The 24627-nt window shown below is 43.5% G+C and overlaps 1 protein-coding gene and 1 long non-coding RNA gene across 11 annotated transcripts in view; one reads left to right on the top strand and one right to left on the bottom strand.

Annotated features, from left to right (window-relative positions):
- The window catches only part of ATXN1 (ataxin 1), a 408360-nt gene that overhangs the window by 143637 nt on the left and 240096 nt on the right, over positions 1-24627 (top strand). For 9 of the 10 annotated variants that reach the window (XM_059179401.1, XM_059179406.1, XM_059179402.1 and 6 more), the window contains one exon: positions 19503-19631. The gene's annotated coding sequence lies outside the window, so the exon portion shown is untranslated. Of the gene's footprint in view, positions 1-14949; positions 14969-19502; positions 19632-24627 lie in introns of those variants that run through there. The other variant, XM_059179404.1, reaches the window with a different exon arrangement.
- LOC131834776 (uncharacterized) lies at positions 7228-9541 on the bottom strand. Its single transcript, XR_009354940.1, has 2 exons — positions 8926-9541; positions 7228-8475 (listed from the first exon to the last, which is right to left on the bottom strand). It is a non-coding gene; the product is annotated as an uncharacterized LOC131834776 (long non-coding RNA).

The raw sequence follows: 24627 nt of genomic DNA, 5'->3' as shown, positions 1-24627 counted from the left end.
GTTTTAAGTTGTTTTTATCAACAAGTCTTTCGCGGCCCAATGTGGCATCGTTTTGGCTTACTCATCATTGAATGATTAAAAGTCTAGCCCAGCCTGAAACTTGTTCCTAAAAGATCCCATACCTTCTGGAGAAGATAAGATTCCTTCTCTCAGTCAGAAACTGACTGAGACAAAATGACCTCCGTGGTCCAGCAGCTGCTGCACAGACTTGGAGGGAGCTGGAATCATGGGCACTTTCTGCTGGTGTTCTTTGCACGGTTTCTGCTATGTGTCAGAAGAAGCCACGGAAGGAGAGAGTTTCCTGATCCCAGATTTCTCCCTGACTCTGCTCTCACTCCACATACCCTGTGTGATGCTGACTAAATGCCTCTGATATCAGGGCCCTGCTATGCAGCAAGATCTCCCGCCTCTGGTAGGGTAACCTTGGGTGTGGTGGTGCTTCTTCTAGGTCCTTCTACTCTCATGCCTTCTGAATGCTGTGGTCCAGATCCCAGGGAGTATTTTGTCTCCTATCAGCCATGACCTCCAGCTTTCATTCTTCTCGTTTAGGATGGGTACTCACGCGTTTCTCTTAAGATCTCTGCTTGTTTTATCCTCGATAGTGCTGCACTCCTTTCTCAAGAAGGAGAATCAAAAGTCCCATCTGTGGATCGACCTTTATGCTACACTTCCTATGTTCTGTCAAACAAAGGTGTTTTTAAAATGATGGCATGTGTCTGGTACCCCTGCCCTGTTTTCTCTTCTTTTATTTCTTTTTTTTTTTTTTTTAAGATTATTTATTTATTTATTTATTTGACAGAGATCACAAGTAGGCAGAGAGGCAGGCAGAGAGAGAGGAGGAAGCAGGCTCCCCCCCTGAGCAGAGATCCCGATGCGGGGCTCGATCCCAGGACCGTGGGATCATGACCTGAGCCGAAGGCAGAGGCCTTAACCCACTGAGCCACCCAGGAGTCCCATGCCCTGCTCTGTTTTCCAGCAACTCGTGCATAGTTCCTCCTGTATCTACATTCTTTGGCTAGTGATGTTGAGGTCGATGGAGAGTGGGGCAGGGAGAGAGACTTCTGGAAGAAAATCTGGTATTTAGGGGCACCTGGCTGGCTCCCATCAGTGGAGCGTGCAGCTCTCAATCTCGGGGTTGTGAGTTCAAGCCCCATATTGGGTGAAGAGATGACTTAGAGGGAGGTTAAACATAAGAGACTCTTATTCTCAGGAAACAAACTGAGGGTTGCTGGCGGGCCAGAGCAGGGCATGGAGAGGGTGGCTGGGTTATGGACACTAGAGAGGGAATGTGCTATGGTGAACGCTATGAAATGTGTAAGCCTGATGATTCACAGACCTGTACCTCTGGGGCAAATAATACATTATATGTTAATTAAAAAAAATAAAAATAAATAAAAATAAAAATATCAAAAGCACCCCCCAAAATAAAATCTTAAAAAAAAAAAAGGAAATCTGATATTTCAAGATCTACATCTCTGAAAACACAGATGGAGAGGACTGTGAATTTTATAAAACATTTGTGAAATTCTCTTAAATAATGAACTCCCCCAGGACACCTAGCACATAAAGTAATTTATAAAAGTTAGGCTTACACAGAAATTGTCAGACACACAGTCTTTGTTTATAGTAAACTACACCTGTATCTCTGTAGTAGTCCCCATGAGCGTGAAGCTGAGTGTGGTCCAGTTAGGCACAGAAGAACACCCAAGTGGCAGACAGTCACTCTGCCTGCGATAGTGTTTAGGATTCACAAGGATGTCCGTTTCACCCTTTGCACTTTCCCTGGCAGCGTTTGGGTTCTGGTTTTTCAGCCTAGCACGTGATTGCTTCACTCCAGAAGCTTCGGGGATCCTCGCAGGACCTCTCCTACTAAGGAGAGCAAGACTGCCCACATACTTTAAGGAAACAAAGAACAGTAGTGTCCCATGTCTTTGAATAAGAGTGGAGAAATAGCTCTTTCCACATCTGAGCACAATGTAGTCAGAAGCAACAAGAGAGTGGCAAAGCACACTTCCCTTTCTTTCCTTTGACTGGTCCACCTTCAATTATTATCCATCAAGGCGGCTCAGAAAAAGAGACTGCTGGGGGCGGGGGCAGCAAGGCAGGGAGGAAGATGGTGGGGGAAGGAGGAGTGCGGGGGTGGAGTTGGGGGGGATTGGAAGAAGACCTAGGTGGGGCTGGTCTGCTTCCTGCCAGGACATCCAGGTCACAGACAGTTCTAGAACAGAGGGAGGGCAGCATGCTGGGGCTCTGTGGAAGAGACCCAGACTTAGTGCTGTGGCTTGCAGGCCGGGTCAGTGGCTCATACTGAAATGTCACTGTGTGCATTGCAGTTTGGGCTAGAGATCCACTTACAGCTTAAGACACAAACTCCTGACTTTTTTTTTTCCTATGAGACTTTAATCTCTTATTTACTGATAAAATTATATATGGGGAGGAGACAGGATGAGAAAACAGACGAGGAATCCTTCACCGGTCCCTCAGCCCGGGTTGAGGGGCCTTGGTCTATAGAGTGAGCTGCTTCCTGTTCTTTGGCACGTCAGACCAGCTCATGGATCCCCGGAAGCACATGTTGTGAGGTTCAGGCCTGGCGGTGACCACCTTAGGATCCCTGATCAATGTCTTTGAGATTTTGCATGTGAAAAATGGGCCAGGAGTCATCATTACAGATAAAGAAACAATGGTGGGGGGGGGGGGATGCCCTGGACCTAGGCTATTGTTGTTTCCCGGGAAACATTCTGATGTAAAAGCAAGGGCTGGTTCCTAATGATAGACCGTGTTACCTGTGGCAGATGGGGACATTGCTGTGTGTTTTGACATGTCAGATGGAAACACACCTGGCTCCTGCATGTCCCCCTTAGATTTCCCACCCCAGACACGGACAGGCAATCTATTTTGAAATCGTACGTGAATATAACACTGACACATTGGAACGTGCTTTCCACGGTTACTCATGAACTAACACGTACCTGACCTTGGAAACACCTTTCACATCCAGGTAACCATCACGTATTTAACACCGAGGCTCTCTTAGTGGCCTTGATTGATTACTGAATATTGATTGAGCGTACGTACTGTGCAAGGTGTTCTTAATATACAATTTCATCTCCTGTCATAGCTCATTTGAATAAGTATCATCATTGTGCCCGTTTTATGTTTAAGGGAATATAGACTTGGAAAGTTTCTGTAACTTGTCCTAGGTCACATAGCTAGTAAGCTTTGAGGCTCATCCCGGGGTCTCTGACTTGATAACCTACATTTTTTCCCTACTGCACTGTGCTGACTCTTGATTTTCTTACAGAAGAGAGGCTTTGTTTCTCCTAAAAGTCGTGTCATCCCAGAGTCTCTTAACCCAGAGTTCCAGAATCTCTTCTCCTGAGCTGTCCCTTTCCCCAAAGATCACACCTGTTTCCCATGTCTCTTGGATAATCCTGACTCATGAGCAAATGGTCCTACAGAAGGAGCGGGAGGGGAATTGTGTCCCCACAGTGTTGTCTAAGCACGCAGTGTTGTAAGGATAAGCCTTGCAGCGGTGCAGGGATCATGAGCTGTATTCACAGGTCCGTTCGGAACTGGTTCTCCGTGGCTTTGGGAAGGCAGGACCCTGTCCAAGTTTCTACGTCAGTGAAATGGAAGGGTGAGGGTAAGGTCCGATCTAGTGCAGTCAATATGCAGTGGAAAATAGGAAGCCTGAACATCTAAAACTGAATTTAACACTGTCATAAAATGGAACATACACAGTGAGTTAATGGAACACATAGCTCATGATACAATTCACTGATACTGTGCCCCGTAGTAGTTGGCTATTAGTGGGAACAGATCACATAACTGACTATAATTTGTAGTACTTTTACACAATTAAAACATTTTGTCATTTTTCACTTCTTGGTTTGTTGACTAATGTCTATAATGAGTGGGCTTTCTTCTGATATGATACATAATTTTGATATATACATGTGTATGTATGATTTACATATAACCTTCTAATAGTTGGGCTTCTCTGTAGCTTCCTCTTCCAAAAAACCTAAGTGTGAGGCATTTTCTTGATCCCATTATTCTTTGTCTCTTTTTATTGAGGGGCTCTTGGAAAGCATTTGCAGCTGTTCGCCATTGCTCAGATCTGGGCCTTTCCCGATCTCCCCTTCGTAAAGTCTTAGCCTAGGAGACAAGGAGACCCCCGGTTTGTGGATTCAGCTTCCATGGCCCTTCCCACCAGGTCCTGTTCTTTTGGGGGGAGGTTGGGGCTCCTAATGCCAACCTAGGAGCAGACCCAGGGACTGATGGGGACTCAGCTTGTGTCCCTCACGTTACAGCTGTGTTGGCTGCAAGCATCCCACATGCTCTCTGCCCTGAATCTTGCCTGCGGGTCCTCCTCCTCCCTGTACCCCTTCTCCAGCCTGGATGCCTCTTTGCCCCATAACTTCCTTCCCCTGGCATTCTGTTTGCCCCGCTTGGCATTTCAAGCCTCACCTGCTTCTTCCGCCTGTTCTGCTCTTGTGATCATGCCCTCTCCTGCCTCTCTAAACCTCTGCCACAGTGTTTATATTTGATCTGTGCAACTCCACTCAGATCCCCACAAAGCCTGAGTCAAGCCTGGCGCTTTGGTGAGCTCACCGCATTTATGGTGGGGTGGGGCCTCTCTTCCTGCCAGGTCACGTGCACATCTCAAAACTTGCCTTTCCCTGTGAAATTTGTTTTAAATAAATTATGCTCCGGCTGCCGGGGGCTCAAGGCTGACTAACCTCAATTGTGGGGCTGTTGGAGGCACCCTCCCCCGAAAATTGCTACCGGATGGAGGACTAGGAAGAGGAGGGGGCGCCCTGGGGACTGGTGCTATATCCCTAGAATCCTGGCTTCCACGGCCTGGTGGGGGGCTGAGAGGAGAGGCACAGAGAAGGGTGTAGGTGACCTCAGGCAGGAAGAGAGCCCCAAAAAAGAATGGCATCTGAGAGAAGGACTAGCCCCCGACCTGCCTTTAGGGGGCGCCTGGCTCCAGGCGCACAAGCTCCAAAGCTGGTCAGAACCAGGTCCTTTCCAGTTCCCAGTGATTGTGGACAGATGGCCTTAGATGGGGAGGAATCAGCCCCAGGGGCTGCACCCACCTCCACCGGGGAAACCCCGGCGTTCTTTCTGAGGGTAATGTATAGTCTTCAAGATAGCACTCTGCCAGGCACTTTATATTCATGATCTCCTCATGAGCATATCATATTACATGGTATCATAATAATTCCTACTTCACGAACACATTCCTGAGGCTCCCATGGTCCTAAGTTTGCCCATCGTCTTAGCAGAGAATGACCCCAGCCTGGGATTTCGACGTTTTTCCGTCATTACGGTGGGCCTTAAAAGTGAAGCAAAATCAGCTTTTTACAATGAGAGAGTTACTGTAACTTATCTCCTGATTCAGAATGCTGGCGGCTGGCCTATGCTGGCGTTTAAAGGAAAGCAAAGCTTTCGATTCTTTGGTTAAAAAAAAGAAATCAAAAGTTTTAAAGGACAAGTATTTTTTTTCCGGAGGGCAGAACACTGACCAGAGTATATTCATAGTGAAACAATGTGTTTCACTGGTGTTAATATTGACAGGTTAAGAGGGGGAAGAGTTACAGAGCAGAAACCCCTGGGGCTTGAAGGGGAGGCACCGTGGGGGACCAGTGGGGAAGAATCCTGTAGACAAACTTCACCTACTTTACAATCTGGGTTAGCACAGCTCTGCTTCACCTTCCCCTGGGATCAGAAAAATAGATGTTAGGCCAGTTCCTTGGCTTCTGCTTCGCTCACAAAGGACAGTTTAGTGTGGGGGTAATATTCATTCCTTGAATTCCCCTGGCGTGGGTTTTGAAAACTTTTAAGATTTATGGATTAGTTGAGAACCCTCACTCTGAAATGCATGAGAATTTTCTCCTTGCAAAATAGATTCCACTTGGACAAAATCTCGTTGTATTTCTCCTCTTGAGTTATTGAAACAAATAGATTTTAAGTGTCTGGCTGGCTCTTCACCGCATCCTGTTAGAAGGTCAGAATGGAAAAAGATGGGTGTTAGCTGTGCTGCTGGAAGAATACATTCGAAGCCCCCTGGGGAACCTTGGAACTCCACGGCTCATCCAGTATCCTGCAGGCACATTTTTTTTCCCTTCCTCTTGGTATAAAATCAATGCTGGCATGGAGCAGTTTGCTCTCCGTGTCTCATTAGAGTGAAGACATTAATATTAGGAATTTCGTGTTCGGTTTTAGCCTTTTGATGGGGGTTTTTCTTTTTTCGTTCTTCCTTTTCTTTTTTCTTTTCTTTTTCTTTTTTTTTTTTTTCCTTTTGGACTACCTGTGTAATTTCAGAAACAAGCCCGGCTTTGTTATGCTTCCTTAATCTTACCTCACCTGGCCTAGATAACATGCATTCCAAATTGAATTGAGAGTTTGCAGGGAGGCAGCTAAGCAACAGGCTCTAACAGCTGGGTCATTTTCTAAGAATCAAAGGACGTGGCTTCAGTTTCCAGGTCTGGCTTTGGCCTGCTTGGTGAGAGCTGACATTTAACTTGTCTCAGCCTGTGCACTTGGGGATGATTAAAGTGGCTGTCTGATTCATAACTTATAGGTGATTACACTTGTAAAGTATTTGGAAGCCCTCTTCTTTCATTCATTTATTCAAACAAACATTTGTTGTTGAATGAATGGTGACTTTGATTTAAAAACACGACAGACATAAAACGCTGGCAGCTTGTAGATAGCAATTTTTTTATTTGCTCTCCTAAAGGAATTTCATTACCAAATCCTCGTGAATCTTGAACCTCTGAGAAGAATAATCCTTTCCTTTGTTGGAGTTTTAAATTTAGAATAATCAGACAATAGTGAAACATTCTGTTCAAAGCATTCCTTTTAGGCTACCCATTTATTATACACTGCTCTTAAGAAGAGATGAATTTGATTAGCATTGAACATTCAAGTTGGTGTTTTTGCATTGCTAATACTGGGGAGAAATTTTCAAAAAGTTGTGCCTGCTGTTTAATATTATTATATAGTCAACTTTTAATTATCTGTACTGATGGAATATAATCAGCGATGTGTGGACTCCAAAATCATTTCCCTTGGCTTTGGGAAGCTTTTATTTACCTTCCATTATGGTTTTGCTCAGACTAGTATTAGAATTGTGCCACATTCTTTGTGCACACAGCTCATCATAGAACGTAGGATGAAAAGCCCAAAAGTATACCAGGGGGTTAGGGAAAGGTCAACTGGAATTCAAAACATTTATTACAGATAATACACAGAATGGAGGATTCCAAGATTATTCATCTTGATTATTAGATAGAAACTAATGGCCCATCTTTCACGGCAGTTGTCTAAGGGGGAAAAAAGCACAATAAACCACTTACAAGTTTTCTGTGTACTGTTCTATTATTGTTTCCCCTTTTGCCTTTTGAAATTTTGTAAAGTCTAACCTGCTTAAGTCACCCCAGTAACCCAGCAGCAGTAAACGCTGTCGGATCTGTGACCTCCAAAGTGTGCTGTGCACACCCCATGGGGCTCTAGGTGGGCCTTTTGGGGGAGTAGAAGGGCTGGAGTCTTGACCTATTAACGTTTCTAAACAATGTCACTGTTACTTGTGTTGGCTGTTACTGTTTATTACTAAAAATACCTCTTCCCTTTTTGTTATTCAGGCTAATCTTGTTTTTTATGGGCAGCAATTACAGAAGGGAATTTTTGGAGGGTTTGTCTTCTGCATAGTGGCCTTCTGGATCTCAAAGGTCTTCTCCTCATAAAAATATATTTCTGTGTCAGCCAGCTCTAGAGCCCTCCCCTCCTATCATTTTTAGCCCTGTGTGGTTCATTCACCTGAGCGATTGTGAAATTGCTTAGTTGTGCTTTTGGAAGCCCATGAAAGCTGGCTCTTCAGTGTGAGATAAGGGATGCTCCGTGAGCATGAGGTTGCGGACACACAGGAAAAGAAAACCATGGCGATGCAGTTTGGTGTGGCACCAGTCCTTGGTAAGTCAGGAAGGAGGTCTCCAGCCCTGCTCACCTGGCCTGTTGGTTGGTGGAATCTGGTTGCCATTGCTGGGCTTCAACAAGTTGGAAACTGCACTTCATATCTTCTGCTGGCCCACGTGGCATCTGGTCAGGGTTTCACCTGATTCCACGCCCGTGCAGGTGATGCTGTAGTACACAACACCTCATCACCCCAGCTGGACACCAAGCAAGGAGAGCCTTGAGAAGGGTGAGGCGTGGCTCTTTGGTGGAGGCTGGTTTCTAAGTTCATGTTCTTTCCAGCCAGCCAGCATTGCAAATACATGTCCGCTTGCAACCACCACAGGCCCTGGAGCAAAGCTGACTTCACATTTGGGAAGCAGACTCTTTGTCTGGCCCCAGGTCTCTTGCTCTCCGGCTGCCCCGTCCCCATCTTTGCTGACCCGTTCACATCATTTCCACATCTGGAAGCCAGCGTCCTCGTATTGTCCTGACTTACTCCCTTGCTCTGACCTCCTGGAAAGGAAAAAAAAAACCAGTTTCTGAATGTCTGCTCTGCGTGTGGTTTGGGCCGCATACTTTTATATACATAATTGAACTTTATCTTTGCACCAACTTTCTGAGGCAGGTGTTTGTCTCTTTTTCACAGCTGATGAACTTGAGAGTCAAGCTAATACATAACTTCCCCAAAGTTACAGTAAAACTAAGATAACTACTTAGCTTTGATTCAAAATCTGTTCTCTTTCCATATATGTGTGTAGTTCTTTCTTTCTTTCTTTTTCTTTCTTTCTTTCTTTCTTTCTTTCTTTCTTTCTTTCTTTCTTATTTCTTTGATATTCCACTTTCAAGGTAGCATATTATTCCTACATTTAAAGAGAGAATCCTTAAGCCAAAGGAAAGATTCTAATTATAGAGTTTCAGGTATCCCTGAGTTGTTGGAGGGCTGTGGCCTTCCACAGTACCAACCTGGCAGCCGGTTGTGACAAGCTCTGTCATGTGCATCAAAGCATCATTCTGGACGCGCTTTCTTTCTTTTCCTGAATCTTAGACGGCTCGCTTCTGTTTCCAGCAGTGTGGAGAACTCGGTGGCTTCTCTTTGCTCTGCTGGCCAGGGATGTGTGCTTTCCTGGTTTCCTAATAACACTTGAACGGTGTCGGGAGCGCAGATACCTGACTTGCAGCCTTCTCTCCTAAGTGTAGGATTTGGCAGCCCTGCACTGAGGTCTATGCTTCCCCTTCCACTGAAGGGAGCTTTATGGTGTTCATCAGAGAGCTGCGGGAGACATTCCTCCCAAAGAAACACTTTCCTGCCCTGCTGCCTTCATGGTGACCGGCAGAAGGCGCGGTCCCTACTTGCCCAGCAGGGCTAAGGGGCGTGGGTGAGCACATCCGTCTTGTACCCTGGAGACACTTCGCTGCTGACGAAGTTCCCTTACAGAGCCCAGAGGAATTTTCCTCCTTCCACCGGAGGTGTTCATAACCTCTAATTTGCTCACCATGCCTCTTGTAGAAAGGAGTAGGAGCTGAAGCCCCTGGCGGGCTGCCACGCAGCCGCTGCGGGCGCGCGTCCCAGAGCGGTGGCGCTCCCGCGTGGGTGCAGGGATGCAGATGGGGCGGGCCAGGGAGGCGGAGCCCCTGGCCCGGCCCCGCCCCACGCCCGGAGGTGTGCGCCTCGGCCCCCGGACAGCCAATCAGGGAGCGGGGCGTGGCAGCAAAGGGTGGGGGGAGGGGGGAGGGGAGGAGCTGAGCTGAATGGATGGGTGGGTGGTCCGGCTTGCTGGAAAGAGCGCCTTTGCAAGACCTTAGAATAAATGTTTCGCCTTTTTTTGGTACTCTGTGCCTGACAGCGAAGGGCATAGCCCTTGCTGGAGATGTGTCTTCATACAGGTTCTGCCTTGGGAAAAGGGCTCCTCTGTGCCGCTGCGGTAACCTCCACTTGCTGCTGTGGGCATAGAAGTGGGCGCTGACCTCATTTCCCGGAGGAGTTTATGGGGATGCGAGGAGGACTAATTAGTCCCTCATTAAGCACGTACCACGAAGTACAGTAATTCTCCTGAAAAGGTAATCTAGTCGCGGAATAAAAACCAGACACCCTTGCGAATCGGAATACAGAGTCATTTTAAATCAAACATTTTGTAGTTGTGGAAGATGATTGTGTTTGAATAGGATCTTTCCATTACCCTGTTACAAAGGGTTCCTTTAAAATGTGATTTGAAGGGCACCTGACTGGCTCAGTGGGTAGAGCATGCGAGGTTTGAACTGGGGGTTTTGAGTTCGAGCCCCACACTAGGTGTAGAGGTTACTTAAAAATAAAATATTAAATAAAATTTTTTAAAAAGGCAAATTTTATTTTAATATTTTTACCCAGGTTGAAAGTTGTTTCAATCTGGAGTTTCAGCTGAGGTTCCAGACACTTTTTTTTTTAATGTAAAAAAAAAAATGCTTCCAGCACCAGATACTAAATATCAAAATAGAATTGCTTTGTTTACCACACTTTTCAAAGTAAGTGGGAGTCGGAGGGCTTTCTTGACCAGGAAGGAAAGGCTCACTCTTTTTTATACTCCCTGGCTAGGTTCCAGCTTACTGGCCTAAAAAGTAAAGGCACTACCAGTGTGATTAGTATAAGGCCCCTTGGCCCTACTTAATTAAAACAGTGAGAGAATATAATAAGAAACAGAAGACTTCACTGTAGATGCCAGAAAGAAAACACACACACACACACACACACTTAACAGTCCTTGATAACACTGGTTGGTTGTTTGACTTTTTATCACATACAGTGTTTCAGAGACATGCATCCTATAGTTGAAGCCTTTGATTTTTCCTCCTCCACCCCCCCCCCCGCCCCGCCTCCCGCCCTGGTCCCCTTGCTGTCTGCCTCTTACACATTTCTTTGCTTATTGGGGTTAACCAGTAAGAAAGAGACCAGAGCAGAGAAAGAATGCAGAAACATGGTCAGGATAATTTAAAATTCAGATAGTGGTTATGACCCATAACGGATGCTGTGGGGAAGAAAGTCAAAACTGTTGACAACAATATTGGCCAAAAGCTATGTTTCACACACCTCGGTTCATGTAAGTTACAGAAAGTAGACTAGCTCCTCTGTGATTCACCTCCCTGTCTGCTGTGCACTTGTGCTGTCCCTTGTTACTGTTTCAGTAAAAAGAGGTTCTGTTCATTGTCTTTGCTTCTCCTTATGCCCTTTATTTGCTAACTCTCCACGGGGCCTCAGCCCAGTCTGTTGCTACTGGACAGGGAAAGATCCAGAACTGACTAGTGTGGCATTCACACTCTGAGCCAGGATCAAAGGTCAGGAGCCTTATGCTCTGATTCTGGTTTTGGGGAGAGGGAAGAAACCTTTCCCTCTATGCCTACAGCTGTCAATATCCAATTTTTAAAATTCTGCCATTGTGAAATAAAAGCTAATAAAGCTCTTCATCTCTTGAATATCAGTTCTGGTTCTCTCTAATACTGAAGGAAATAAGGAATTCTCTCAATTTGCCGTAGTGTTGTGTGTTTTAGGGTCCTACGTGACTTCCTATTCCCAGTACACAGTTTCGGTCTCTGGAACATAACGTACTCTAGGTTCACACTCTTTGACACCATTGGTAGCCACCTTGCTTAAGAATTAAATGATTGGGAAATACGGCCGTGAGGAACTTTCAGATTATTTATTCTCATCCACTCTAAATTATCAGTTAATGCACATTTGAAGGTGAAGAAATAAACCTATCTTGGGAAGGAGCTCTCCCTTGTTATGGTTAGTGAGGAATAAATTATAAATTCACCAACGTGACAGGTGTAGGATGTTTATTTCTTTGTGGATATTGATAAGTTGGGGCTACCAAGTAAAATTTTTAAAAATTACATTAAATAGGTCTTCTTCTTGATTTTTTTTCCTAGATTTTATTTATTTATTTGACAGAGAGAGAGATCACAAATAGGCAGAGAGACAGACAGAGAGAGAGATGAGGAGAAGCAGGCTCCCTGCTGAGCAGAGAGCCCCATGCGGGACTCGATCCCAGGCCCCTGGGATCATGACCTGAGCCGAAGGTAGAGGCTCAACCCACTGAGCCACTCAGGCGTCCCCTTCTTCTTGATTTTAATATGATTTAAAGACTGGTGGTATACACTGCTGTTAGGACCACAGATTAGCATAGCCATTTTGGAAAACAGCTCAGCGGTGTTGGCTAAGTCTGCATGTTCACATGCCTTGTGACCCAGCCAGTCTACCCTTAGGCAGCACCCCAGAGAAACTTGGCTTCTTTGTATTGTTTCTAATGGAAACCACATTGTTTCTAATAGGGGGAAAATTAAAAATAACACTAGAAACTGAAAGTGTCTTAAATCTATCAGAAGTAGAGTGTTGAAAAACTGGCACAAGGGAGTATTATACAGCCATAAAAATGAATAGAGCACAGGTTATTTGCAACACCATAGTTAAATACTAGAAACAGCATGGTGTGAAAAAATACTGAGGCCCAGAAGACTCCATGTAATAGGAGAGAATGGTTTATAAAGCACAAAATTAAATTGTGTATTTTAGGGCATGATACATATAAAATTCAGTGTTGTGGTTACCTTTGGTGAAGGGCTTAAGGAAATTGCAAATAGGGGTATGCAGCACTGCCAGCAATGTCTTGAATAGGATGGTAGATTCATGAACATTCTGTTGTTACATTTTGTAGATTATATACACATGGCTTGTATTCTCATGGAAGTTTCAAATTGTGCATAATACAAATATATATTTTTTGGATTGAAAGTTTTTCCCCATTTTTATGAGATAGAATTGACATATGGCAGTGGTCTAAGTTTAGGGTCCTAGTGCTGTGTAACGGTTTGACTTAACATATACCGTGACATGATCACCATGATAAGTTTAGTTAACAGCTAACATCTCATATAGATACAAAAAATAAAAAGAAAAAAATTGTTTTTTGTTTTTCTTTTTTACCTGTGAAGAGATGTCAGGGTTTACCTTTCTTAGCCATATCCTTATATATTATAGAGTAGTATTAACTGTTGTTACCATGTGGGCAAATACATGTTAAAAATACAAATATTTTTAAGGTGATAACGTATAACACAAGTCAGAATTTTTTCTTGTTACTTTCACGTTCTACCCATTTCTTAGTAGAGTCCCCGGGGTCTTGATATCACACAGGCGTGGTTGGGAAGGTCTAGTCCGACAGTGAAATCCCCAGGGTCGTTTGGGTGGCGTGGGGTATAAAGCGAGGCTGACAGTAACCACTAAGTGGAATGAGCTAGAAGACAACACACAGAAACCCCCACTTCCTTCCTTCCTGTGAACACCCCGAAAATCTTGGGGGATGGAGGAAAGAGGACCCAGCAGGTAAGGCTTGGTGACCTTTTGGAAAATCCATATTTATTGCCTCAACAGTGACAAATGGTTCCAAATGTGGACAGTTGGCGTGGCTGGGTTATTACGAGAAACTTGCTCTTTTGCTGCCCACTGTTCTTTCCCGAACAAAATATGGCCTTTTGAGTGAGGGGGGATTTGGCATGTGTGCGATGATGTAATCTGTTACGCAGCCAGGCAAAGTGTCACCGGCTCAAAGGTTCAGTCTTGCAGAATTAACAGCAGATCTGCGAGAAATTGGTCCACGTGGGAGTAGGAATTACAACCAAAGTGGAAAATGCACGCCAGGGCTGGTCTTGGGTCCCGAAGTTCTCCACTGCTGAGACGCATCGCGCTGGAGGGGCAGCAGGTCCAGGAGGGGAGGGCAGCTGTCCCCAGGGAATCGTCAGCTCCGTCTTCAGAAGCTGAACAGAGGAAGGTGTGACAAGCTGGTGTGCAGAGGGGGAGCCTGACTCTCGATTTCCATTACATGAGTGCGTGGAATCAATACCCAACTGAGCGTTGGTCACGAGGACACCAGAGCGCCCTCCCCAACCCCCGCCCCGTGTAGTGTGGTATTTTTCAGACTAATTCTCAGACAGGAAAATGTGCAGCGTGGCTCTTGTCTAAAATAGTTTCGACATCATTTATGTAATGTCAGTACATCTGGAAGTGAAAATGCTAAGAGTTTCATTTCACTAAAAGTGGAAAAAAAATTTTTTTTAAACTTTAACCTTTAACTTTAGATCACAATTAGCGGCATTTTCACCACCGCATTGAGAGTATCGAAGTGTGTGTAATCATTGACACCTCGAGCCAGAATCAACTGAGAACATTTTATGCACCAGGAACCTTATGTAGGTTGTTAGGGAAAATGTGGAGAGATGGTCAGTGACTCTCAGGGCCTCATAGTCGAGAGAGGGAAACATTACGTTGGACAAATAGGGTATGTGTGGGGGCATGTCCTAGGGGAAGTGAGGTTAGTGGTATCTGAGCTATATCTTAAAGCAGGAGTAACATTTGAATGAGTGCAAAGGACATCCCCAACTGTCGATGAACCAGCATAAAGAGGAATTTTGCCTTATAAATTCCTAAGATTTCACCGGATTTTATGACACAAACACAAGCATCATGCTAATGAAATTAATAGTAAATTCAAATAAAAATAAAGTAAATTGAGACTTTTTCCCCCTCAATTTGTTCAACCTTTCCACCTTAATTATGTTATAAAGAACAGCATATTTGGGGTGCCTGGGTGGCTCAGTGGTTTCAGCCTCTGCCTTTGGGTCAACAGGGAGCCTGCTTCCCCGCTGTACTTGTGATCTCTCTCTCTCTCTCTGTCAAATAAATAAATAAAATCTTTAAAAAAGAAAAAAAAAAAAAAGAACAATATGTTTGCATTACGTTAAAGTGCCCAGTGGTTGTGGCCAACGAATAGAATCATAACTCAGTTGAAGAGTAGTTTCATATTCTAGTGGTAAAACAATTAGAAGTTAAGAATTTAGCATTTTTATAATACTTTTGCTCTGTAATTCTAGTTTGTTTAAAAAAATGGGTGAGCCCCAGTTAGAAATCTGACTTGCTTTTTCCTGTATCACAGAGCTCAAGAGGAGCTGAGAACAGAAATCTCAAAATGCAATAATGCTGGTACGTTACATTGCAGTACTTTAGCATTTATTATGCCTTTGGGCCAGCATGCAGGAGAGAGAATGGTAAAGGGCCAAATTAAAAGTTTGCTTCTTAAGGTAAAGTATTACCAGTTCATTCTGCTCAAGCGTGTACTGGCAACACTTGTAAACAGTTCGTTCTCACATTATTTTTTTTTTCCAAAAAACTGTTACAAAATTGCCTTGCCTGTTTTTCTCTCCTTTGCACAGTCTGTGTCCTTACGTTTCAGCAATTCTAAATCAGAACGGCATCTGATAGATGACACATGGAATGAATTTGCTAATCATCTATGGCCTATTCATTAGGCTTATAGGGAATATTTATTTATCAAATCATGACTCTGTCCAGTAATTAGAAGAAAGGGATGAATTTGTATCTCCATCATTTTTTTTTTAAGCAAAAGAAGTAGTTTGTAGTAAGCACTTCTAATCATCTCAGCTGAATGTTAATAGCGTTGGAAGGATAAGATTTGTTGTTTCAATCATTTAGATTTTATAGATAATTTTTATATAGAAATACATTTCTTCTGTTGAGGCTTTTGTATCTCTCCACATATGTGGCAGATTACTGAAAGAACAGTTTGTCCTTTAGCTATAGTAAAACTCATCTTTATCCCTAGTTTACTAGATGCAAACTTCAGCCATTTTTATGGCCTTACAGAGACAGTAATACTAATTAATGTTTTAATAGGAAAAAGTGTTGGCCAATAAAACTGTTAAATTTGAAGCTTTGATTGTAAATTCAAGTTGGTTGCCCTAATGACAATGTTGATACTGATAATGATTATGCAATTAATATTTATGGAGTGCTTCTAGAATGCTGAGCTCTGTTGTAAATATTTTACTTATATGATTTAATTTCCCCAACTGCTCAGTCAAAGGAGGTGTTCTTAGGCCCACTTTACAGATGAATTCATAACCATTATATCTCACATTTAGTAATGATTAAAATATACTATGTTAATAAGTATATTAACTGGGTGGCTCAGTTGGCCAAGCATCTGCCTTCGGCTCAGGTCATGATCCCAGGGTCTTGGGATCGAGCCCCGCATCAGGCTTCTTGCTCAGTGGGGAGCCTAATTCTCCCTCTCCCACTTTCTCCCAACTCATGCTCTCAGTGTCTCTCTATCTCAAATAAATAAATAAAATCTTTTAAAAAATAACATTTTAGGGGCACCTGGGTGACTCAGTGGGTTAAAGCCTCTGCCTTCAGCTCAGGTCATGATCCCAGGGTCCTGGGATTGAGCCCCACATCGGGCTCTCTGCTCAATGGGGAGCCTGCTTCCTCCTCTCTCTGCCTACTTGTGATCTGTCTGTCAAATAAATAAATAAAACCTTTAAAAAAATTAAAAAATAACATTTTAAATACTCAACTCTGAAGCTTTGCACATATGAAATTTGTATGTATCATAATAGCTATGTTTGTATATGTATATGGCATATATATGCATATACATGTTTGTACGTGTATATATATCTATGTATATATGTTCTTTTGTTCATTCACAAATATTGATTTGTAGACTGTGTGTTATAGGCTGCTGTGTTTAACTCTGGAGATAGTATAGTCCCTTGCCTTTAAGGGACTTCCAGTATATTGGGAGAAGTGGACTCATTTAAGATAAAAGTACAAGAAAATATGATAATTGCTTAATATTTTTAAAAGATTTTATTTATTCACTAGAGAGACAGAGAGAGCACAAGTAGAGGGAGCAGCAGGCCAAGCAAGAAGCAGGCTCCCTGCGATGCGGGGCTCGATCCCAGGACTCTAGGATCATGACCTGAGCCAAAGGCAGACACTTAACCGACTGAGCCACCCAGGGCGCCCCTGATAACTGCTTTAAAAGGGAAAGTACAGGGTGTTGTAGAAAAATGGGCAACGAATGGGCACCAGCTTCCTAGAAAGTACCAGAGAGGTTTTCACAGAGAGGAGTCCTATTTCTGATACTTGAAGAATGGGTTTGAAACAATGATGTGCCAAAGGGACAGAGAAGATTAGGGTACAGAGAGGAGCTAAAGCAAAGCAGGGTTGGTCAGGTCCGGAAGCCATAGGGATGGAAGTGCTACCAGACCAGGGACATGGCGGGCTGGGGTCGGATCTCAAGGAATCTCACATGCTGTCCGAAGGAATGCGGACCTTACATTCTGTGTGTTGAGAAGCCATCAGGAAATTAATTCAGCAAACACTCATTAAATTATGATAAAGGATGTTCTTCTTCCCGCCTTCTCTCCTTCCTTTTCTCATTTATTCATTCAGCAGATTTCTACTGAGTGTCTCTAATGTGCCAAGCATGTGTTGAATACTGAGGGTAAAGGGTGGGCAGGAACATACACAGTTTTGCTTTCCTGGAGCTTACTAGTTAGTAGGAGAAACAAGCAATCAATGAATCTAGAAAAAAATTTAAAAAGAGGCAAAATTAAAAAGGTGACTGGTATTAAAAAAAAAAAAAATCAAAGTGTTTCCATCAGAGCATGTGGTAGGAGGTAGTGATCTGGTGGAGGTCAGGAAAGGCTCCCCCAATGGGAAGAGGGCCGAGCTGAGATCTGAAGGAAAAAAGAGTACAAGGTCATCTGAAGAAGGTGGGTGATTTGGGGAGAAGTCTTAGTGAAGAGGAGATCATGTGCAAGGGTCCTGAGGCCTAGGAGAGCAAAGTACTTTTTAGGAATTAAAAGAAAGCTGGAAAAGCTGGAGTGCAGGCTGCAAAAGAACACAAGGACTGGACCCTAACTGGGCCCTGCTGGCCACATTAGGAATTTAGCTCAATGGAAAGTCATTTCATTACAGTAAGAAGGAGAGTGGGCTGAAGGGTGGCAGGAGCAAGGGCAGGGAGACCATTTGGAAGGCCAGTGCAAATTTCCAGTGAGTCGTGCTACTTGGTGGCCTAGAGCAGGGGTGGTGCTGGTGGGGAGAGGTAGAAGGCAGTGTGCTGGTGGTGGAATCCATGACTGGTTGGTTGGGTGTAAGGCATGATTAGGGAGAGGAGGATGTCAGGGTGATGTTGGTGCCCATTGCTGAGCTAGGAAAGCAGGGGAGGGCAAAATCCACTGCTTGAACTTCCAGGAAATATCAACTGGGTAGTGGGGGGGTGGGGAGTGGATATCGTAAGGAATTGAGGTTTGAGGTTGGCCTTGAAGAATGAGTAGGCATTTTCTAGTTGGCAAGATGGAAAAGGCATGCTAATCAAAGGGACAGGCATGCACAAAAACACAGAGATATCACCAGAATAATCCAAAGAAATACACACACACATGGCTAAAAGGGAAATTAATATGTGACCCACAAGTAACTTTGCTGGTTTCCTGACGTGCTCACATTTGTTTTGTGTTGCAGTGATTTGAAAACCTCTAGTATACAGAATTTGTAAATAGGTAAAAATGTTTAAGTGTTTTTTTAAACCACAGACATATAAAATATAGAAATTCCTTTCTTTACTTCCATATCTTAAATTAGGGCTTCACATATGGCTCTTGATTTTGTTAATCTGTCTTCTTTCCAATAAAATGTAGCCATTTAGGGAGGACTTGGATTTTAGGTTTTTCCTTTGTGGCTTGACATCTGGATTTGGGATTAGTTGGCATTTTTAATTGACTAAAATAACTATGAATTTACTCTTGATTGAAATAGGAACATGTTGATTTCAGTTTAGCTTGGGAATTAAAATTGCAGGGTAGCCACATCCAAAAAGACTGAGTAATGCTAAGACCTATGTAACCTATCAACTCGGTGGGAAAAAAATAAGGTGGTGTCAATTTGATAGTTAATGTTTTTATAATAAATGCAGGCATGTTGATAGCAGGATCAATTTGGGAGAGATGGTACAGTCCTGGAATTATAAACATGGCCTCTGTGCACAGTATTGGCTTAAATCCTGGCTTTAACACCTGCTAGCTCTCCGAACACTAAGATCTCTTGAGTAATGATTGCTAGCTACTTTGCAGGATACAATACAATGGGGGTAATGTGCATAAAGCCAAGAACATAGTAAGTGTTCAGTAAACGTTAGTGAGGACTTGGAGTTTTACCACCAATAGCATGCTAGACCTCAGCCATCCACAGGGAGACACATACAGTTGTGAAAGCAGATGCTGGGCTGTTATGGTAAAAGCAGGTACCAAATTTGCTTCCCTTGTGGCTGGAAGGAATCTTAAGACACCATCAAATTCTGTAATGTTGCTGACATTTTCTGGAGGAGAACTTTTTTTTTTTTTTTCTAAATTCCTCTGAAGTTCTGGAATCATTAGGGAAGGAGGAGAGAGAACGACATCATCTTGATGGGGACATCCCCGAATTTAGAAGATGGCCAGAAAGCTTCCATCCCTGGAGATGAGGACCAGCCGTGGGCCTGCTTGCTGAGTTCTTGACATTCTGCCATAAGAATTATGGGTGTGGGTGTGCGAAGCCCGCAGGAGAGAGATTATGCAACTATGTTTCTCTTTTTTGTGACTTCAGCTGATGTGAATGAAGGCCACAGAAAGCTGCCTCACTCAGTGGGAAATTGTTTTTATAATTACAGGTCTAGCCATTTTACCCTGAGTTTCTCAACTGCCACCCCTTCCACTCCAGCAAAATCGGTGTGGAGAGATCTGCGGGGAAGGAACTGACTGCTTATGTGTCTCCAGTGTGATGAAAGCACATGGTACAGGTAAAGACCTCCCAGATCTTTAACTATGAAAGCAACTGTCATTTAGTATAAGTTTCCCAAGGTAGTGCTGACGATGTTTGCCTACCTGGTCTCATGCACACACAAACCCACTACTTAAATGTACACCTAGAGATTCACATATTCTCCGGGTACTCATTCTTTCTGTCTTGTAAAAATGGAACCCTTGCTTTTTGTGTGGGAAAGAAAAGAGCTTCTAATTATTTCGGGATCACTGTTTAGGATGGATGATAAAGCATTGATAAGAAAGAGAGAATTCTGATGATGGCGTTCATAACCTCAGCTGGGAGAAACAACCATCCGACAGCAGTAGGGAATAATATAATATGTACTATTACCTAACTTTTTTGTTCCTCTTGAATATGTAATAATGAATATCTTTTGATACCAATGGATATATATTTATAGCATGATATTTAATGATTATATACAGTGGACCATTGAATGCATATCCTAAAATTTATTTAATTGATCTCCTCTATTGGACACTTAGGGTGTCTGTAATTTTTTGGGGGGGGCTTTTTTGCTACCATGAATGTTCTTATAGCTTTATATCAGTTGCCATTACTAGTGACTTCCTTAGGATACTGCCTTACCAGTAAATCGGAGAGTTTAGAAGTTTTCGAGTCTTAAGAGTTTTTGATACTACTTGTTGCCAAATCATTTTTTCTATAAAGTCATACCAGTTTATATTTCCAGAGGCAGTATATGAGAGTACGTTTCCATACAGTTTTGCCAGTGCTGAGAATTTTGAAAACAAAGTGTCTTGCCAATTGATTATGAGAAATGGTATCTCTGTCTTATTTTTATTTTATTTTCTGTTATTTTATTTATTTATTTGACAGAGAGATCACAAGTAGGCAGAGAGGCAGGCAGGGGCGGGGGAAGCAGGCTCCCCGCCGAGCAGAGAGCCCAAAGTGAGGTTCAATCCTGGGCCCCTGGGATCATGACCTGAGCCGAAGGCAGAGGCTTTAACCCACTGAGCCACCCAGGCCCCCCTCGGTCTTATTTTATTTTATTTTTGTGCAAGGAGGTGTTTATTTGTAAATTTATAATTCATACTGTTTTGAAGAACCTTCCTCCAATAGACAGTAGCATGGATAAAACTCACCAGTTTTTTACATCGGTGAGATAATACTTAAATGGAGAAGGCACGGAAGGGTCCTAGAGAATTTTGTGTTCCCCCTTTTTATGGCCAAGTATTTTTCAACAACCACAGTATCACCAGAGAGCAATTCTTTTTCAATTTTTTCATTTCTTAGTAGAAGTATTTGCTCATGGCCCACATTAAACATGGATCTGAAATTATTATGAAATTAAAAGTACAGGTATGTGTGTATATTTATTTATGCATGCACCTGCCCAGCGTCGGGAGCCTGAGTCAATGTGATGATGACAGCTCCACACGATTCAGGGGCTGCAGATCACCACAGAGAAGGCTCCAGATTTCTTGGATTCAAATTCCAGCTTTGCTGTTCTCCTGAGGTGTGACATTGGGCAACTTCCTTCACATCTCTAGTGTCTTAGGTTATAAAATTTGAAGAATAATAGTACTTACCTCCTTGGGTGTGGTTGCAACAAAACATAGGTGAAATGTTGAAAATTATTAAAAAATCCCATTTCAGAACCATAATTGATGATAGTAGAAAATGCTTAGGATAAATGGGAAAAGAAAGCAAAATACGACGCTTAAACATAGCGTACCTCAGTCTTGTTTGCACACATACAAAAATTGTTACTTTTTTCTTCTGCCTCTTTCTTTTCATCCTCATCTGGCATCCCCACCCCCCAATGTGTAATATATTTCTAAATGGGTTTAATTTGAATTAATGGAGTCATCGCAGTTCTGGAAAAAGTGTCCGACCAAAGTCTGCAAGTCAGAGAGAGCCATTCACCCACAGAGTGGTGACATCTGTTGATGTCCCCTGGCCCGTGGGACCCTGGGAGCAGCCCTTGCATGAGGGCGGGCTGCCTAACTCCTGTCCCCCAGTGAGCGCCTCAGGTGAGGCAGGCTTCCTGGACTCTTTGAGCTGCACGTGGAGAATCTCCATCTGGTCCATGCGTGAGCCGTATGCCCCATCTCTTCCCCCACGATAAACAAGCTTCCTTTCCCTAATTAAATGAACGAGAAGGTAGAGTGAGAGACCCCCACCCCCACCCCCAGCTGTTAGGAAGCATATGTTGCATCCCACATAAACACAGAAGGGAAACCTGTGGGGTTGTGCGGTGCCTCCATCCTTTAGCTACATCAGTCAGTTGAAAAATAGAAGGAAGAAGAGGCAACAGATGATTTGACGTTAGCGAGACAAACGCAAGGCCATTCGGCGAGCTTCGGCTAACGCTCTCCACTGGCCTGCCCCGCAACCCTTGCGTGTGAATCCGCACGTTTGCTTTGGCCCACGCTTACAGTCTAATTTGAACAGCTCTGTATTTTTCAATACGAGGAGGAACCTCTGAGTTCCTAATTAAGACAGTTTAGCTTAAGAATTCCTCTTTAATGGCTCATAAATTATTCTCCTGTAAATGATCGTGAGAGCGAATAAGAAAATGCAACTTGTGTTTGTACACATACATCGTTATTTTGATTAAATGAGTGAGTGCATAAAGGGAGAGAGGTCAAGTGTGTCGGCAAATATGGGTCAGGGAAAGAGTTCGCAGTGTCCTGCCAGACTTCAGTGAGGCAGCTCACGGGCGTAGGTAGGAAGGCTGGACGTCATGGTGGTGAGAACGGTAATGGCACTGCCATATGGAACATTTGGTATTTGGATAGCACTTGAACTCCTCCTGAACTACAGAATCAATAAGAACTCAAACAGCGAGGAAAAAACCGTTTCCTTGCTGCAGATCACTGGCTGGGCCGCAGAAATGCAGACATGTGGATTCTCTAGGGCTTTACCTTCTCTAGGAAGGCAGAAGAGTGGGGTACTGTCCCATCATATTTAACTATGCTGTGGCCTCACACCTGTGGTCCCATCCTTTTTGCTTATCTCTATAACCAAACCATTTTTTGCAATCGTGGAGGAGATCTGTCTGCAAGGCCAGGTCAAGATCACTGTTGAAAACTCAGTTCGCAGAGTCCCATGGGGCTTGTGGGGTGATGAGGATTCTGCTGGTATAGAGTGAAGTATAAGAGGCTGAGACCATGTCTTCACATTCTAACTCCATTCAGTCCTGTTTTACCCATTTATTCATCCAGCAAATACCTCTTTGGTAGGGGTACTATGTACTGGTATGGGTCTAAGCACTAGAGACTGGGAATGTAACAAGATAGAGAGGAAGCCTGCCCTAAGGGTGTTCACATTTCCAAGGGCAGCACCGTCCAGAGCATCAGAACCTAGTTCAGGTGGACGTGGAGCTGAACTGGTCTGTTTTAAAAGGAGGTAGAGAATGCATCTGAAATGAGAGAACCCAATGGAGAAAGACCTGTTCATCCGAAAGTCAGAAAGAACCAGAGAACGGTCGGCCATTGGCCGTGAGGTGTTGGTTACTAACAGCAGTACTGGATTGGGAACGGAGTAGAAAGTGGAGAGAGAAGACAGCTGGTGTGGTACTCTGCTTGGATGCACACAGTCAGGGCCGGGAACATTCCAGCAGCTACGGACTCAACGTAGGTAGGTCATCGAAATGGTGCCCGCGATTGGCAAGCCATATTTTAAACCATCATGGAATGAATATGTTGTTGTCTACGACTCTGTGAACGTGCTAGACGGAGGGGTGGGCGGCCCACGGTAGATGGCGGCAGTTGCTGTGTTCAGCCACGACCCAAAGAATGGGGGGAAGAGTTGATTTACCAGAACCTGCGTACCTTATTCTGATTTTGATTAACCGCATCCTTTTTCTTACCTTATCCACCGTCATTCATGTTACAAGGGGAGATTAAGTATACAATTAATTCCACCTTCCGTGCACGAGCATAGTTAACTTTACGTGGTTAACTTGAAACGGACAAAAGTTCCAGATCAAAAGAGTCTCTTTGGCCGTCACATCTTGGCCTCTCCAGTATTTGGTGGCCTTCTGCTCTTCTTGTTTCTGGGACTGAAACCAGAAACAAGATTCTTGGTTCTTCTGACTTTCTTCTCTCCATTCCTGGGTGATTTAGTGGTCTCTTAAATAATAAGATCCGCTCAAGAGATTTCTTTTGTCTTCTTTGGCCTCCAGCATGGGTTTGGTAAAAGCTTCTTTTCTGGCTTTGGATTGACTGTCACTAGTATGGGGGTGGCTTTTTCTCTATTTTGTCTCTCCCTGGTCAATGGCTTTCTTCTGGGGCTCAAACCTCTACCATATATTTTACCTAAATGCTTTTTCCTTCTTTGACTTGCCCATTTTAGTCACTGATCCCACTCCCCAACCCAACCCACCCAACTACCCAACACATGCATATACTATGCATTCTGCATAGTACCTCAGCAACGCACATTTTCACGGTTAAGAAAACCCTATTGCTATTCGTTAAATATTTAAAATAGACATCTCCTCCAAACTTCTCTTCCAGCATCGATATGTTCTTCCGCATTCCACTCCAGTTCCTGAAAAAATAAAGAAAAAAAAAAAAGCCTCCATAATTCATAGCCACTTTGGGGGAAGGTATTTATTTTGAAACATTTAATGATGTGTTTCATAGCAAAATGAAAAACGTAGAGACAAAGACTCAAGAGTACATAGTGTTTTAGATGTAGGCCTAGCTTTTCAAAACTATTGTGGAGTGTGTTTGAGTTTCTAAAATAATTTACCAGACTCCCGTGTAAAGCACCTTATTCTTGGAAAGCCTTATAAATCATGTGGTTTTGTTAATGCACAGACCTTCACATAGCTCCTTTACCTCATGAAATAAGGTAGATTATTGTGTCACCTGATGGAGGAAAACATGTAAGAAAATGGTTGACTCCAAAGCCTACCATTTTGTCTTTGGGACCCTGAGGTGGAAAGCTGCAGAAATCCTTTCCTCTCGACTACATTGATGCTGCCCTTGACATTGGCA

The sequence above is a fragment of the Mustela lutreola genome, chromosome 6, assembly GCF_030435805.1.
Source record: "Mustela lutreola isolate mMusLut2 chromosome 6, mMusLut2.pri, whole genome shotgun sequence".
Lineage (NCBI taxonomy): Eukaryota > Metazoa > Chordata > Mammalia > Carnivora > Mustelidae > Mustela > Mustela lutreola.
Note: the sequence above shows the minus strand (reverse complement) of the source record. Positions and strands in the feature narration are given on the sequence as shown.